The sequence below is a fragment of the Culex pipiens genome, chromosome 1 (genome assembly GCF_016801865.2).
Source record: "Culex pipiens pallens isolate TS chromosome 1, TS_CPP_V2, whole genome shotgun sequence".
NCBI lineage: Eukaryota > Metazoa > Arthropoda > Insecta > Diptera > Culicidae > Culex > Culex pipiens.
This window is the reverse complement of record NC_068937.1, coordinates 60,287,933-60,305,900: the sequence shown is the minus strand read 5'-3', so window position 1 is coordinate 60,305,900 and position 17,968 is coordinate 60,287,933. Positions and strand designations below refer to the sequence as shown.

Sequence of the window (17,968 nt, the reverse complement as noted above, 5' to 3'; positions counted from 1 at the left end):
GCAGCTGCGCGCTGAAGGAACCGTGAAGCCGGTGGACGTCGCCAAGATTACCCGGTTGGTCATCATGTTCCGGCGTGAGCTGAACTTAGCTCTTGAGGCCGCCAACTCAAGACAGCCGCCGACATCGGTGTCGGCTTCGTCCGATGATCCACCCACGGAACAGCGAGGTCCTTCATTGACCTCAGGTTCCTATTCCGGGGATCGGGACGCACGGGCGGTACGATTCGCGTGCCAGGCCCAAGGTAGGAACCGTCGGTCGGATACCGGCGAGGGACGATCGTCTGATCCAGGCAAGTCGACTTCCCTGGAGAGATCGCCGGCCAGGAAGGCCAAGAAGAAGAAGAAGAGTAAGTCGTTGGAATCGGAACTTAAGAAACAACAAGGAAAGAAAAAGAATACTAAGAAGGAAAAGGAAAGGTCGTCTGATTCGGGTGTACATTCCCCGAAGAACCGCCCAAAACTCACGAACGCATCAGAACACCGAAAAACCAAGAAGTCCAAGGAACCCACTAACGAAATCAAGGAACAAGCCAAAGAATACGTCAACAATCTGTTGAACGGAACCGAAGATGAGGACCCGGATTACGCCAAGATTAGGGCAATGATTTCGGAGTTGCTCGTCGTTGATCCCGATTACCCGATTGCGGAAGAACTGGAAAGGTTCTCCGCCAAATTTATTCAAAAACTTTATTAAATTTCTCAATTACATCTAAGAACATCCGTCGTAATCCTCTGGGTTGGCCATAGGTTGGCGTGACAGGGCGTTAGTAGTTGGCGAGGGGTTAAATTATCTTCCCTCGGAACTCGTCAAAGCCCTCGACTGTTCACCGACTGGCCAGATCCAGGAGTGATTACCGGATTGCATCTGAAAGATAGAAAAAGCAAAAATTTATTACACCGTACTATAAATGTTGCATTTGTGTTAATTTATTGAAATATTTGTTAATTTATTTGTTTGTCTGAAATATTTTTATATTTGTTTGTTGGAAAACATTTTGTGAACTTTTTACTCATAAGACTGGTGGGTATTGAACACCCCTAGTCGTAATAAATGAGTCAATCAGTTTAGTAGTGGTACCGCTGTAAACAAAGAAAGCGTGCCAACTATGCTTATGTTGGGACTTCATAGTTGCACTGGCAGATCGACAGAAGGCTAAGGGATTATCAAGTTTGCCCTTTGCCTGAGTGTCGACTGTGGAGCTGTCGCGAGTGAAGTGCCTAACGACCTGCATGGTCAAAATTGAAATGGTTACGATCATTAAATCACCATTTTTATGATCTTAATTGATCAACTTTTAGTTGCAACTTTTTAATGTGTTAACACTTACCTGATGTGCTTCTTGCTTGGCAAGATGGCCATCATGGTGATCCCGGGATTATTGGGGTTTCTGCAGTCTGTTCTTCCTCGGGAAGTACCAGATCTGGCAGCAAAACACCCGCCACTTTCACTCATTCACTGAGTTGAAATGTGAAGAAAACGTTTTTAACGAAGAGGTTCTTCGTGTGAATCAATGAAAGTACGTACTTACCAGATCATACCGTTCGTCAAATCGGTGGCTATTGGCCATAAACCACCGATAAAAATGTTCGCGGTCACATATCGAACCGAACTACAGCTAACTGCTTTGTTTACAAACAATTATGCTGGTGACAGTTCGGTGAGATGACAGTGACGTTGACGTTTCGCACTCTGTCAACTGCAGGACAGTGTGCAGCAGGGGTTTAGAGTATTTTGATTTGAATCACCCCTCACGGATCGAAAGTGATCTAAAATGTAAATAAATCGTAGATATTGCATGTTTGTAGTTTTGCTGCGCAGCATAAAATAGAGTTGTCTACCCAATTTTCGGGATTATTTTTATTAGTATTTTAAATTTGTTTGTTTGCATGCTCAGTTTAATTTATTCATTTTAATTCGTTATTTATTTTGTGATTGTTATTGTTTTCATTGATTTTCAACTACTACGCGGTAAAACAAGTTCTACTTAACCATTTTATAGCTTTCAAAGTTGAGTGATAGTTTTTCGTTGGTTACAATAATTGAACTTAACCAGTTCAATTATTAACCGAAGTTGGGGATAGTGTAACCGTTGTTACAGGTTTCCTTAACTTATAAATAATTAAATGCGAACGTTCACGATCTTCAAGGTTATGGTTAGTAGGGAAAAGGGAAACAAATTAAATTATAAACCAGCTAGTAGGGATTTGGTACAAAACGATTGAAAAACACAATTTGTTAACACACTGATACAACACAACAACAAGGTGGGACCAATATCAACAAGAATAACAAACTACAGAATCCATCTCCGGTGGGTGGAAAATGGAACGACTCCAGAGGGTGGTGTGACCTCCCTCTGTGACGTCATGCCGTGTCACTGGCATCGGAGGCTTAAAGGAATCTAGGGAAGGCCGCCATCGGTCTATTCCCCTCAGGCAAGTGTGCGATCAACAAGTAAATTTGTGGAGCTTAAATTAGAGAAGTGAGAGTAATTTGGTGGAATTCCGGAAGTTTACACCTCACGTCGTTCAGGTATGCCAAACACCCTGCAGTACGGCTCTGTAGTACGGACGACGTTGCTTAGCCTAGATAGTACGGTTAAAGTAACTCCTCTCACTAATCTCCGTCCAACAGGACCTTTTGTGTTGCCGTTTAACGGCCATTTTGTCGGTCAGCAGGAAGCTGGTCCGACACCCCGATCGCACACTCTCGGCCTAGCAGCAGTAAGAGCGGAGGAGCCAGCTGCTACGCCTAACCCGTCAAGGATCGTCGTTTTGCTCTGGCCAGGGTGGCCATCAACACCAAGGAGCACGCTCGGACCGGAAGGTCCTAATTCCCAAGGAGCGTTTTCCCCTCTCGGGTTGGCCGGATTGGGCAGGTCCCAGGTCGCCCGATTGCGTCAAAGAGGGAAGGCCTGAGATTCCAGCCGTGCTCTACACCACCACCACCACCACCGTCGACACTGTTCCGGAGAACCGGTGTCCACCTGTACGCGAGCGCTCGCCGGCCGAACGGATTCGGCCCAGAAGTCGTCGTCATCAAGGTAGCAGCGGTACGTACCGGCAGCGTCTAAACCCCCCCCCCCCCCCCACACACACACACACATACACTTACAATAAAACACTTTAAAACGAATTACTATTTATTAACTTATTGAACCCGACCTACAAAAGAAAGTGAACGTTTAAGTCCTTGTCCGCGATCTCCTCTGTTTGACCACCGTAGCGCAGCCGACCCTAAGATAACCCTCAAGTGCCTCATGCCCTTAACCTGAGTTAGCCGTTGCCTAGTTTTACAATAGTTTCAGCTCTAAGGGGCTACATAGAAATAATTACCGTCATCTGGGGCGAATCGGGACTACAGTCTGAATAGGGACAGCAAAAATCCTTATATCTTGTTGTCTTATTTTTGATTGTAGAGCTTAAGTACCCCTGAAGAAACATAAAATAATTTAGAATTTTTGGATTCAATGTGGCGGCCAAAATGGAGGTCAAGAAATATTTCTGGTGTTTTTTTTTAAAGGTCCAATAAACTAAATTTCCAGTTTTTGCATTTTGCTTTTGAAACCGTCAGGGGTATTAAAAAACACCCAAAAAGCAAAAACTGCAAATTTGGTGTATTGGACCTTTAAAAAAACACCAGATTTGTTCATATTTAACTAAAATGTGGTTGCAGATGCCGAATTTGATGTTAAAAACAAGCAAATAAAACATGCCGATTTCATTTGTTCCTGATTCGATTATCCGAAGTCCTTCGAACTTCGGATAATCGAAACTTTGGATAATCGAGGCTTCGGCTAGTCGAATTTGGACTGAAAAATTAATAGCTCTCCTTTATTTGCATTAAAACCTTTAAACTGTTAACAAATGTTTTTTTTTCTACATTTTTCAAAATTTATCATAATTTCTCAAAAATATTTAGATTTTGTTTTCAAAAACGAAAGCATTTAATATGAAAAACATTTGAGTGAATTTCGACTATTATTAGAAATACAATTCTAATTTTATCGTTTTGGTTTTAAGAATATGGTTAGTTACATATCTGAGACCTTAGAGAAAAATGTTTGAGAAATATCTGTGTGTATTTTTTTATTACTTTTTCGTAAACCTTTTTTCCGAAACCACTCGTCCAAAATGCTTTCTTTTGGTCACATGTTTTAGTTTCCACCGTGGCCAATCTCCAATTTTTATTTAATATATCAAAAATCGGAAGATCAACTAAGTGAATCCTTATTATCAACTAATTTTCGCTTTGTGCATGAGCTTGCGATTTTAAAGGAAGAAATAAAATGATAAAAATATTCAAAACTTTAAAAAAAATTAAGCTTGGATTGAAAAACTCTGAAATTAAATTAATTAAACATCAATTTTAAAATATTTAATTTCTATTTTTTGGATTTTTCGGATTCGAATTTGCATTTTGAAAATTTTAAAATTTCTTTATTATTTTTTTTTATTTCTTATATCTGAATATCAATTGTAAATATTTTCCAAAGTTTATGTTGCCACCATTTTAAAATGGACCAAAAAACAGAGAGCAAACACAATATTAAAAAAATAGCTTCACAATTTTAATGGAAATTACTTATTTCGATTAAGTCTTTTTAGGACCAGCGACCAGGTCGGTTCGGAAAACAAATTTGAAATGTTTTTACTGCTTTGATAATCATATACGACATGTTTGGGCTCGTTTAAAAATATTTGGAATTTTTGTAACATGTCGCGGAACCGTGGAAAGTTTTATTCACGAAAAAAGCATTTCGCCATCAGCTAGATATTTTGAAAAATAATGATGCAAAACAACTGTACTGATTTAAAGTGTGTTTTGGAACACTTTTAAAATAATAAAACCATAGCTTATAGTTTAGATGTTTAACCCTCTCGACTTTGGTCAGAGTTTAGTGACATAAACTTCAGAATAATATCCGCAACGGCTAATTAAAGATTTAAAAATTTTACACTTTCAAATTTCTAAATTTTCATAATTTTTCATTTTAAATTTTTTGGTATAAGACAAAGAAATGCCAGAAATCAAAAATAAAAATAATAAAAACATAAAAAATTTGAGATAACAATTCAACAGAATAATATCAAAAAATCTGAAATTTCAAAAATTAAAATATCTAAAACTGAAAAATTAATAAAATAATTAATACTTAAGAAATCCTAAACTAAAAAAAAATATCATTTTAAAATTAAGTTATTCAAAATCCAATAAATTATGTTTTTACAATCTTAATTTTTGGATGCTTTAAATATTTTTATGTTTGAATTCTAGTATTCCTAAATTTATTTATTTTTACCAGAAAATTAAGTGATTATTGTAATTGCTTTTCCCTTATTTCAGCATTTTAAGATTTTTGACAGTCAGCATCATGAGGCAATTCTTCAATATTATTTAAGCGAATACATTATTTTCAAACGTTATTTTCAGTCGCATTCAAATAAACAAATCAAAATCTCATCAACACATATTGCACCCGAAGAAATATCAAACGACGCTTTTTGTTTCTGTTCCTTTTCAGCTGCGTGCCGCTTAAGAGAAGTCTTTTCGTAAACCTTTTCTTGACCGTTTCTTGAGATTTTTTTGTATGGAATTTTAAGAGTCTCCGTAATACAGGACATTTTTTAAAAATTTCGTTTGAATGTAAAATATAGTTCTTGTAGCAAAATTCAGACTAAGATTTGATTTACAGGAAAAATCTAATTGATTTAAGAATTCTTACATGAAGTATTCTTTACTTTTAAAACAAAAATTTAAGATAATAATTACACATGATAATTTCAAAAAAATCAGAAATTCCAAAAATCAAAAAAATCAAAAACTTAAAAAATTATAAAATAATTACAACTAAAAAAATCCTTAAATTATAAAAAAACATTTTTTATCATTTTTAAATGAAGATAGTCAAAAAATAATTTTCAATCATTTCAATAAATTATGTTTTAATAATCTTAATTTTTTGATGCTTCGAATATTGGTATGTTTGAATTCTAGTGCAGACTAAGATTAGATTTACAGGATAAAACTAATCGATTTATGAATTCTTACATAAAGTTTTCTTTATTTTTAATTTGGCAAGGTTTCGTAAATATAAAATTTCAGGATTTTATTCCCAGAGTCAAGATATTGCTTGAACAAACATCGATTTTAATAAATGGTTACAATCCTAAATTATTCAAAATGATTAGATCCTAGAAATACAAAAAAAAAAGGATTTCATTTGTGTGTTTTTTTGTTTTGCTTAGAAATATTCAGAGAGTCTTTTCTAGAACCACCACAGCCAATTTACATTATTTTTCCCCTTTATCTTGTAAAATCATATTGGTTTTCAAAACTTTTTTTAAAAATTAATATAGTTTTGACAGTTATTTCAAAATAAATAAATAAGTGAATTGAAGATTTTAATTTGTTAATCGTGTTCGCATTTACAATTTTTATCGTACATTTTATTTTATTTCAAGAAGATGTGTCTCAGGAACTAATAGATCAATCTCCAATGGTTCTGAGTCTTTACACGATAAGAACAATTCAAGTTTTGCTTGATGTTGCTGTTATATCATTTTCATTGAAATACTTGTTATACAGTTTGTACACTATTTTCAATAAATTGGATAATGTTAATTTTTGTGTTTTAACGAAAAATGCACTTTAAAGCTTACTGTGGATTTATTTTTTTATCGATAAAAAATTAATGATTTCTATGAATTCATAGACTTTTAAATATTTTGACTCTGGATATCTTTAATAATGTCTTTTTGATACTCTTTGGTTTAAATTTAACCGTTTATTCGATCAGAAAATTTTATTTTTAATTTAATATATTTTTTTTAATTTCGAAGATAAGCAGCACTGCAACGATAGATTGAAATTTTTTTAAAATTTATCTTTAGAATTAAGATCTGATTAAATTTTTTTGTCATGTTTTCAAATTTTATTTTTGCTCAAATTCTGGACCAATTTTTCAGAGTACAATGAGTAATGAATTTGAAAATGGCGTTTAGTCGGAATTTTAAAGTTAAACATGAATCGTTTTAATGTTTGATGGAATCGAGGAAAATTTTAACGGTTACATATGCATTTAAAAATGGTTACATATGCATTATTAACAACTCTTCCAGTGAATATTTTGGCGTTAAAATTTAATTTAATACATTTTATCTAAATTTTTGAACACATTAAAATTAAGCACAGGCAATGATTTTTTTTCTTCAAATCTATTTATTAACAGATATCCATTATAGGCCTATAGGGTCGTCCAATTACCATGGAGACACTTCAGAAGCTGAAATTTCAACGATTATATTTTTTTGTATTTCATTAAAATTACAATTAAAATAAAACATTGTTTAAGTTTGTTTATAAAATTTTAAGAAAAACAAATATTCCAGTTATGAGTTTTATGTTGTGCTAGAAAAAATGAAAAATGTCAGATAAACCATCACAATTATCACACAGCTGAAAATGTAAATCCAGACGGTTTAAAATTTGATAGGTCAAATTTACCAGTTTGTTCGTGGGTTTTTCTCTCAGTATAAAATACAGAAAACATAATACTTATAGTTAGATAAATCGATATTTCTTTAAAGTCTGCCTGTGTGGATCAATCGGACCGCGCACTGGACTCACAATCCAGAGGTCGCCGGTTCGAATCGGTGCCCTCTCCCCGTTCCATACCTTCACACTTAGGAGACCCGGGAGGCGGAGTCTTGTCGCAAAAAGAACGATACACGCCTGTGGATCCGTTGACGAAACCGCAAGGTTTAAGAGGGCCACATTATAAGGTGTTACGCCGATTCCGTTTTCCGTTTTCTTTAAAAAAAAATTTTGCTTTCAAAATTTTTATTCAAGTTAAGTATATTTTAAATTTAGCGACGTTTATCACGAAATTAGATTACAATTAAACAATTCAAGAAAATGTAAAAAAAACACTTTCTCTACTCCTTTAATACAAACTAGCTGTTAAAATAAAGAAAAAAATATGACGAAGGAGTTTCTTCAATAAAGACATTGAAAACTTAATATGAAAATCTTTGAAAACTGCATACATTACATTACAATTTTACAATTCATCTCAATAATTATACCACAAACCAAGTGATGGTATAAATGATTTGCTGATTTTTATACTCCTTGAATTTTTGCACCCAAGCCCCCCCCGAACAAAAATCCTGGCTACGGCCCTGAAATGTAGTGTCTTAAAAATAATTCTCTGAGAAAAAAAAATATTTTCAAAATCTTAGATCTTAGCTACGGTGTTTATTGGTCCTTTAAGTGATCGAAGAATCTTTATCAAAAGATTTTCTTTTGACACTTAAAACAATCTCAAGATATCTTGTCTCTCCTCTCTCATGCAATATTTTTTTTAAGTAAAAAGAAACTAAAAACCCCAATTTCAGGATTATCGCGCAAAATTTCAGTTTCACTACCTCATTTGCAAGTGAAACGTCTAACATTTAAAAATAACCAGTCACAAAAAAACGAACGATACATACTTTAATATTCACCAAAACATTGGATGAATATTTTGGTCTACAAGGTATTCCTCATTCAATGGGTAACACAATTCGGATTGTTAATTACAAAACATTTCATAAAATACATGTAATCACAAAGTAACCAGTCCAGTCCGTGACCAGTCCGTAGAAAAGTCTTTTATTTTTTTGGCTCCATAAGGTTTGCTGGTAGCAGGCGTGCGATGTACCTGCGATGTACCACAAAGTTGAATCAAAAATTAAGAGGCAGTGGTGACTCTGTCTTACTCTGTGGTACTATCCTTCGGCAAAGTTGTAGGTATTTTTTTAATGTTAATAGGAACCATTTCTTGAGCGAAAAAGAAACATGGGCAAACATTTTAGATTTTTAGAAAAAAACGAACTTCAAGCAAAAATTGTTTTTGTTTCCTAATTAATTTATAGATTAAAAAATAGGGACCAAAGGTGCCCTTTCCTGAATATACTTGTTTTTCTTTTAGCTGAGAAAACATACTATACCTTCAACATCATATTTGAGATAAAACCACTCAAATATATAGACACATTAAAAAAATTTATGTTTTAAAGAGTCACTTAATTTTCAAATGCCGATAACAATTTGTAAAATAAATTTCAATACAATGCCGTTAAAGATCAACATAAATAAAACTTCTTAACATTCCAACGCCCAAGGCTCCAAAAAAGTTGGAACGGTAACTTCAGCTCGCTGGTTCTCGGACATAACTCACCCAATCAAGACAATTCTTTTTTTCCAGTGATTTGTTAGGATGTCTAAATGATCCTAAAACTTTGCAGAACTCAATTTGATCAAATCTGTAATTTTTGCGATCAAAAACATCGTTCCAACTATTTTTTCGCGTGTAAAAAAAAATCGCCGAACAATCCGCGGAGGCTATTGTTTAAAAAAAGTTGGAACGATGTTTTCGGTTGCAGAAATTACAGATTTGTTCAAATCAAGTTCTGCAAAATTTTAGGATCATCTAGACATACTTACAAATCCCTGGAAACAAGAATCGTCCCGATTGGTTAAGTTATGCCCGAGAACCAGCGAGTTGAAGTTACCGTCTGAAACTTTGTTGGTGCCTTCGGTATGCCCAAAGAAGCCATTTTGCATCATTAGTTTGTCCGTATAGTTTTCCATACAAATTTGGCAGCTAATGAAATATGAAAATTCAAAAATCTCTATCTTTTGAAGGAATTTTTTGATCGATTTTGTGTCTTCGGCAAAGTTGTAGGTATGGATAAGGACTACACTGAAAAAAAAAATGATAAACGGTAATTTATTTTGCTGATTTTTAATTTCATTTTTTGTCACTCAAACAAGATTGGCAAAATAACACTTTTTTTATTTGCCAGCTTTTCAGAACTTTCCACAACAGGCAAAAAATCTTTGTTTGAGTTATGAATTTTTGAATCAATACCGATTAAAAAAACTAAATATTGGTCGCAAAAATTTTTCAACTTCAATTTTCGATGTAAAATCGGATTTGCAATCAAAGAGTACGTAAGTGAAATTTTCATAAATTGCACCGTTTTCAAGTTATAGCAATTTGTTTAACTTAAAATAAGATTCCGTTATTAATTTTAAAAATTAGTGCCCATGTTTGCCCACCTTTGAAAAAAAATATTTTCAAAATGCTGAGAAAATTCTCTATATTTTGCTTTTTTTGATAAGACCTTTAGTTGCTGAGATATTTTCATGCAAAGATTAAAAACAGAAAAATTGATGTTTACTAAGTCTCACCCAAACAACCCACCATTTTATAATGTCGATATCTCAGCAATTAATGGTTCGATTTTCAATGTTAATATGTTATCCTTGGCAAGATAAGTTAACATTCTGCAGTTCTAGAGAGCGTCAGTCTGGCTACTGCGCAAAGTGCGGCGGTCTATTCTGAACTCTGATTCTTGTATGGAGAAATAAATTACACAACTTGACTTTTTTTTGGACACACTGAATCATTGGAATCAATCATGCTTAATCAAAAAGAAAAGTTGCTTTAGCTTGGATTTTTATGAATGTTTGGAATAAAATAAATATTATTTAGAAGCTTTCATAACTAGATATTTTCCTTAAAATATAATAAAAATATTTTTTCCTTAAACAAAACATTTTACTTTTTTATTTAATAATTTTTATTTTATGAAAATATCTAACAGCGCATTTTAATTAAATTATTAATGCTGTTTATATAAAAAAAAACTTTAATTCTTAAAGCATGTTTATTCTGGATGCAATTAATTGCACTGCAATTCCATAATTTTGAATACACATGTATTACTAAGTTTTTTGTTTTGTTGAGAGTTTTTTTTTACTTTCTGTACCATTTCAATTAATTGTTATACTGTTATTATTTACCTTAAACTTTGTAATGTTATATTTTTTTTCACACTTTTGAGTGAATCTCTGTTTTTTTATAATATTAAATTGGTTTTAATGGTTTTACAGCACATACACCAATTAAAAATGTTTTCTATTTGACCCAATTTTAAAACGATTGGCATTTATGAACGGTGAGATTATACTTAGCCATATTCTGGGAAAATGTTGGTAAATCATTCAGGAACATTCCCCAACATTGTTTATTTCGATATGATTTGAAATGTTTTTATTATGTTTAAATAACAACAGTAATATCGTTTTTTGATCCAAAGTCGCCCCCACTGTCAGTATATCAATGATGGATAAACATTTTTGAAATCTATACTAAATTTGTTTTTTTTTTTTTAATTTTTCACCTGGGAGGAAAAAGCCACGTGGCCATGTAGGGGGGGGGGGGGTTGGCGTGAAACCACGAAAAACCATGAGGGGGGAGGGGGGGGGGTCAAAAATTCTCCAAAAAAAGGCCACGTGGTTTATGACCCCCTACCAGCGACTCCACCGAGGCAGAACCCAGGGAGACGACTCCTACACCTGGACTGAGCTAATGACCTAACCTCTAGGTTAGACCGGGGCCAACATTTACTTCCCTGTCCGACGGAAGGCGTGATCAGACAAATCTCGTCTCAAAATTTGCCACCGGGACCTTCTGGGATCGAACCCAGGCCGACTGGGTGAGAAGCAACCACGCTTACCCCTACACCACGGTCCCGGTTTGAGATATTTATGAATCTTAATAATGTGGCTTCCAGTTATCATATTTACAATACATAAAAAAATCAATTCAATTAAAATCATAGTTGTATTCTTTACTTAAAAAATATTTGCTAAGTAGAATAACAGAGGTTTAAAAAAAAGTTGATTTGATTACACCGACCAACAAAATTTGCGCAGGTTCAACTCGAGGGGAAGCATGAAGTTTGGAGTCCCCAGAATCACGTTCATTTTGAATTTTTCAAAAATATTTAGTGTGGGTCGAATGGTTTTTCTCCAAAGTTTGTAGGGAGAATTAGTGCTGTTCGCTACTCCCACCACCATTGCATGCAATTTTTGGATTGTATGCAACAGCGACGAACCGCCCTAATTCACCATACAAACTTTGAGCATGAGCATGAGCATGAGCATGAGAGACCACCCATGGTTGCCCCTCCGTTGCTGAACAGAACCGTAATATCCCTTCAGCCCTACTGATCATAGGCTTCGACGATCAAGTGGTGTTTCCCTTATCAACAGCATGTATGAATGCGCTGAAAAGACAAAACACCATGATTGCTAAAACTAGATCAGTTGCGAATAGGTAACAGTCATTGGCCACCAACGGCGCCCGCCATGTCAGTTTGTAGATCTCGATTTTAAAGGGACGGGAATGTTAGTTAGCGCTGGTTGCTACTAGGGCAGCTGATTTACTCTGTGCTTACACCCCACGAGCGCCAGGAACCTGAAAATTTGTTAGTAGGATAGGGTGTTTGGTCAGGATTCATCATAGAAGATGATGATGCGACCCAAAATCATAGTGTTTGTTGAAAGGTATTATATTTTATTCTCAAGGCAAACAATCGGATGTTGCGGATGAGACATTTCCCGTTTAACTGTTGTTAAATTTTTAATGAAGTGGTTTTATCTTAGACAGCCGGCTGTGGAAAGATAAAACCAAAACGATATGTAATTAAAGGGTAAAATATTAACCTAAGTAAGTTAATTTGGAGCGGTTTACATACTTGATTATTAAATTAAACGTATGGCGTACGATCGGGATATTCTGCGACGCTATAGAAATGGCGTGAATAATCACGTTGAAATAATACTTATCACCCTGCCTTACGAGCTGCGATGCTAAGGAAAGGTCTAGTCACGTGTACTTAAAATTCTAGCGGATAACACGAAAACACTACAAAACGAAACAAAATCTATTGATATCGCGACATCGTGAAAACAAAATTAACAAAATCAATAACCGGTCTTGAATCAATAACGCGTCGATGACAAATTTCTAAAATTAACGAATTTTAACTGCAAAATACCCTAAATTTTACAAAAAACCGTCATGAAACGAGCTTGCCCGAAATCAACTATTCATTTCAAATGAACCGCTTTACTGGAAAATCGCCCGCGCATCGTAACAAGAACCGTAACAAAAAAAATCAAGCGCGACGGCCGCGACGCAAACCGGCAGAGTGCACAGAACCGGGTGTCAATTCAGAGTCAAAAAAAACGACAGCGACGAAAATCAAACGCGACGGACACGACGCGAACCGACTGAGTGCACAGAACCCCACGGCGATACAGATTTATTTAAAAAAAAAAACATTATAAACGCGGACACTCTCTCTCTCTCTACCACGCACACACACACACACACACACACACACACACACAAACGCGCGCGCGCGCGCGCGCGCACACGACATGAAACGAACTCACCCGAAAATCCTTTCACAAGTGCTTGTTTCGCCATCATTCACAACATAGTGGCAAGTAAACCCTACCCTCAGACCACCTTTTTGATTTAGTCAGAACTCCAACTATCGATCAACATGCTCTTCTTCTTTGAACATCATTCATTCTCAAAAACACTTATGTTTTCACTCAAACTATTTGATCCCGATATGTCACACACTTTTTACGTAAAATCACTACCATTTCTTTTCTGTTTCCATTCCATCTCTACAACCGTTTCGAAAATTAGATCTCACTGCTTAACATATGAAGCACAAATCTCTTTCGCATAGAGATGACCAATTGATTGATTTTGTAAGCACCCCCAACACACTACGTTGGCAGAGCATGTCGTACACCCACTCATCACATTGGAATAATACTTCTAGAACTAAACTTGACCTCTTTCTTGACATATCTCTATGGAAGTTTTTGAATCAGCAAAAACAAAAACAAAAATGATTGGGTAATTAAAACTCTTTGAAAATGAAATTAACTGGATGCACTGCACTGCTGATGTTGTGTTGTGGTAGCAACGCTTTCTCGTTCCCTAATTCACCATACAAACTTTGGAGAAAAACCATTCGACCCAGGCTAAATATTTTTTTAAAATTCAAAATGCACGTGATTCTGGAGACTCCAAACTTCATGTTTCCCCTCGAGTTTAGCCTTCGCAGTCATTTTTGTCAATTTTTGTTGGAGACCGGTAAACCAAATAAATTGGAATTTCATATGCAATAACTAACGATCAAGGACGAGTTGCAAATCGAAATTTTTGATTATTCTTCTATATCTCTTGGAAACTAGGATTTATATAAGCGGCCCTCAGCCAACGTAATCTCGCGAGCCATTTGGCAATTTGCCGTAGTATCGCGATTCGCATGTGAAACTAAAAAAATACCTGAAATTGTAAATTTTTAATAGTTGCCAACTCTCAAGAAATCTGAAAACGTTGCCCCGACCCTCTTCGATTTGCGTGAAACACGAAAAAAAGTTTTTAAACTTCTACCATTTTTCGTTACTCGTCTGTAAAACATTTTGGGACTCATCATTTTATGGGTAATTTAATGTATTATTTAAAATCAAAAACAGCAATAGCAAAAGTTAAAACCTAGAAGGGTAATTTTCTCATTTAGATCAACCTTTTTCTTTTCAAATTTCGTGTTTTTTGTAACTTTGAAAAATACTTTTTTTAGACCATTTTTTTATGGAAATCGAAGAGGAGTCGGAGCAAGTGCTGTGTGAGTTGGCGGGGAATGAACCCAATATTTTTTTAAAATTATTTATTAAATAAAAACATAAATATGTAACAATTTTTTTAACAACATTATTTGCTAAGTATGATAACATAGGAATAGAAACATGTGTTGATTTGATATAATAATAATATACAATAGACCACCAAATAATTTGGAATTCTATATGCAATCAACTATTTCTTCAGAACTAGGATTTAAATGTATCTTCGAATTTCTAATTAAACAAGCATGACGTAAGTTAAAATAATTAGACAGCCTCCCGTTCTCGAATTTTGACCCATTCCACAATTTTAGCAAATTGGCACTTTTGTCACTTCGGCACCGTAATCCGAGCTTGACGCCAACGCCGTGATTCACCACTTAACTCCCATCTGGAAACTTTGACGCCAAAGCCATCCATTATCACACACACACATCACAAGACAGTGCACGAACCGGTAACGGAACGGTGTTGCTCTTAAAACTTTTAATGAACCTCACTCAAAACGTCAAACACCTAAACTAATCCTTTAGCGACCAAACTCCGTACTTTGCTTCCGTAGCTTATGCCAGTCCTGTTACGGGGAAGGAGAAAGCATTTCATCAAGTCGTTGCCGTGTTTCCCAACAACTTCCAGCTCAACTCAACTCAGCTCAGCTTCATATCTGTCGAAGGTTGTTATTTAACTTTTGCGTGTGCATTTGAAGTGTATATCGTCAAGGCGAACTTTCCGCAACTGCGACTGTAACTACTCTCCAGAAAGGGCACGGAACAACCGGAATCTGCTTCTGGAATCCGGCGTAATAAGCGATAAGTTCAATATCACGCTGTTTGCCTTCTGTCCCGGGTCGATTCTCCTCGCGGAAAAGACGAGCAAGTTCACTCGATTCCCTGCCAAACTTTGATCAATTCTTAGAACACGAACGACGAATTTTGCTGTCCCATGTGTGGGAAAGGGCGGATTCTAAAAGTTTTCCCGCGTGGGAGTAGAGGGTGACGAGCGGGAATTCCCGGGAAAAATTTCCCGGGAAATCGGCAATTTTTGGACCTCTCGATTCCCGGGAAATTTGGTCGAGACTCCCGGGAAATTTTATTCTTATAAATATCGAACCAAAATTAATAATTTAATCAGAAAAAACATTTGAAAAAATTCGAAATTGTTTAGAACATTGGATGTTTAATGATCGATTTTCAAGTTTGAATAAACCAATGCTTCTCTAATCTTCTTATTCTAAAAGTGTAAATTTTAATTTTTCAAACATTTCAATAACTATAATTGAGAGTAACCAAAAAATGTGGACCCCAAAATTAACCTTGAAACATTTTTAGCAGTTACACACCAGGAATGAAATATTTATTATTTCTAAGAGGAAAAACCTTTTCAAGATAAGTTTAATTTTCATATCCTCTCTCAAGCATAGCAAAACTCATAATCTTGTTTTTTTTTTTAATTCTAAGTAAGTCAATTTCGCTGTATCGAGGTTATTTCCTTTTTTGTTGTCAATAAGTCATTTTGTGTTTTGCATATTAAATTATATTTTGAGAATAAAAATCAGGCATTCTTTGTAAAGTTATTGTCCGCTAATTGTGACCATTTAAAGTTGACCTTAACCCTCTACAACCCAACCCCGCCTGTAGGCGGGCTTCGATTTGAAAAATCGCTAAAAATCAATTTTTCAACCAATTTTTGATCTTTAAAAAGCATTGAAAAGAAGAACTCTTAAAATTTTAGAAAATTTATGGGTTGGAAGATTTACTTGTTTTATGTGACTTTGCCAATGTTTTTAAAAATGTCATTTTTTTAGGGGTCAACTATTTTACTAACATTTCTTATATTTTAAGTAAAAAGAAGTATGCAGTAATTTTTCTAGTGCCCCAGACTATGCCTCTATGCATTTATTTACAATTTAAATGATAACGGTGCCATTTTATAGCAGAAAATGTGAAAAACATGCAAAAATTGAAAAAGTTACTGTAAAAACATGAAAAAATTAGATAGGCAAAAAATAATGATAGGAGGTGGTAGAGTAGGCCAAATACTACCAAAAACAAACATAAACTAAGCAAGATAAATGCAGATTAAAATACTAAAAATGAAACAACAAAAACATAAAACAAGAGAAGTTAAGTTTTTCGTAGAACAAAAGTTGCTCAAAATGACCCCCTGAACACGGGAAAAATAAAAATTTTCGAAAAAAAAATTTGGGCAGTAGAGGGTTAAGAGGGAAAAAATCAACTTATGTAATGTTTTTGTTTTGTGTCGTTATTTATCATATTGCAAAAATGCTATATTGCATAGATGGAAAATTATATATTAGTTATTTTTTTTACTTTCAAAAAATCTATTAACAAGTTCAACAACAAGTTTGTGCAACTTTTGAAAAATCACTCAGTGCGAATGAAGATTCGTAAACATTTTAAACTGCAATTTCGAGTCCCAAAAGGCTCAAGAAACGATTTTGTATTTGTAGATTGAGGGAAAAAATCAAAATGAAGGTATAGTTCCTCAAAATAATAAGGTTACTTAAATTAACGTTTTATTGGAATAGTATGAATTAATGTTATCTGAATTCATTAAAAAGAAACGTTTTATCACTTTTCTTTTAAGTTATTGACACTTTTGGCTAGTTAAAAAAAATCCCGGGTCCCGGGAATTCCCGGGACATGGCAAAACTCAACTCTCGATTCCCGGGAAATTGAAAATCTCGAGAGTCGTCACCCTCTACGTGGGAGGTTCGGCACGGAAAGGTTGAACGTGGAAGTTTCAACATTTGATTGGTTTACTTTCCACGAGGTTGGCAATTTCGAGCAAAACTTCAAATCGTTGCATCAGAATTTTCAAATATCGCCAGTGATAGGAAAGAAATCCTATCATTTTGCAAGATTTCATAAACTCACACTTTCCACGTTCATCATCCGGCTTAATCCGGGAAAAGTTTGAGCCACGCATTTCTTTCTCCACGAGCAGCAGGATTGAATGAGCCAATCACGGCAGTGATTTATGTAATGGACCACATTGATGTTGCTGAAGGATGCTAAGAATCCGCTTTTTGTTGAGAGTTTTGCCTGGTGACGTTCAGCTCACGAGTGTAATATAATGTGATTTATTCGGAGAGTTGTCTCTCTACAAACTAGTGATTCATATTAAACTCGATTGAACATTTGTTGTGAAGTTCCAACAGTATAATAATGAATGCGATTTTCCACCAAAAATTTAATAAAATTCAAATGGTTGAAAACAGAATACACCTACAGGAAAATAATTCTGCAGAAACTGTCATTCAATTACAGTTTTCGTAGCAAAATATGCATGACAATAACAATCAACAATGAATTCCTTGGAGATGGAGCCACACGTTGCCGTCGTTTCCGGGCTATTTGCCAAGATGGTTTCCGATGTTGATATATATCACACATT

At 34.9% G+C, this 17,968-nt stretch overlaps 1 protein-coding gene and 1 long non-coding RNA gene across 3 annotated transcripts in view; one reads left to right on the top strand and one right to left on the bottom strand.

The window, feature by feature from the left end:
- LOC120424135 (protein timeless homolog) overlaps nt 1-17,968 on the top strand; it is a 150,884-nt gene that overhangs the window by 61,230 nt on the left and 71,686 nt on the right. The window lies entirely within an intron of this gene.
- LOC120424138 (uncharacterized) lies at nt 492-1,867 on the bottom strand. Of its 2 annotated transcripts, none has more exons than XR_005606333.2 (3): nt 1,526-1,867; nt 1,329-1,456; nt 492-865 (listed from the first exon to the last, which is right to left on the bottom strand). It is a non-coding gene; the product is annotated as an uncharacterized LOC120424138 (long non-coding RNA). The 2 variants fall into 2 exon arrangements; XR_005606334.2 differs by having other exon boundaries at nt 493-865; nt 1,530-1,864.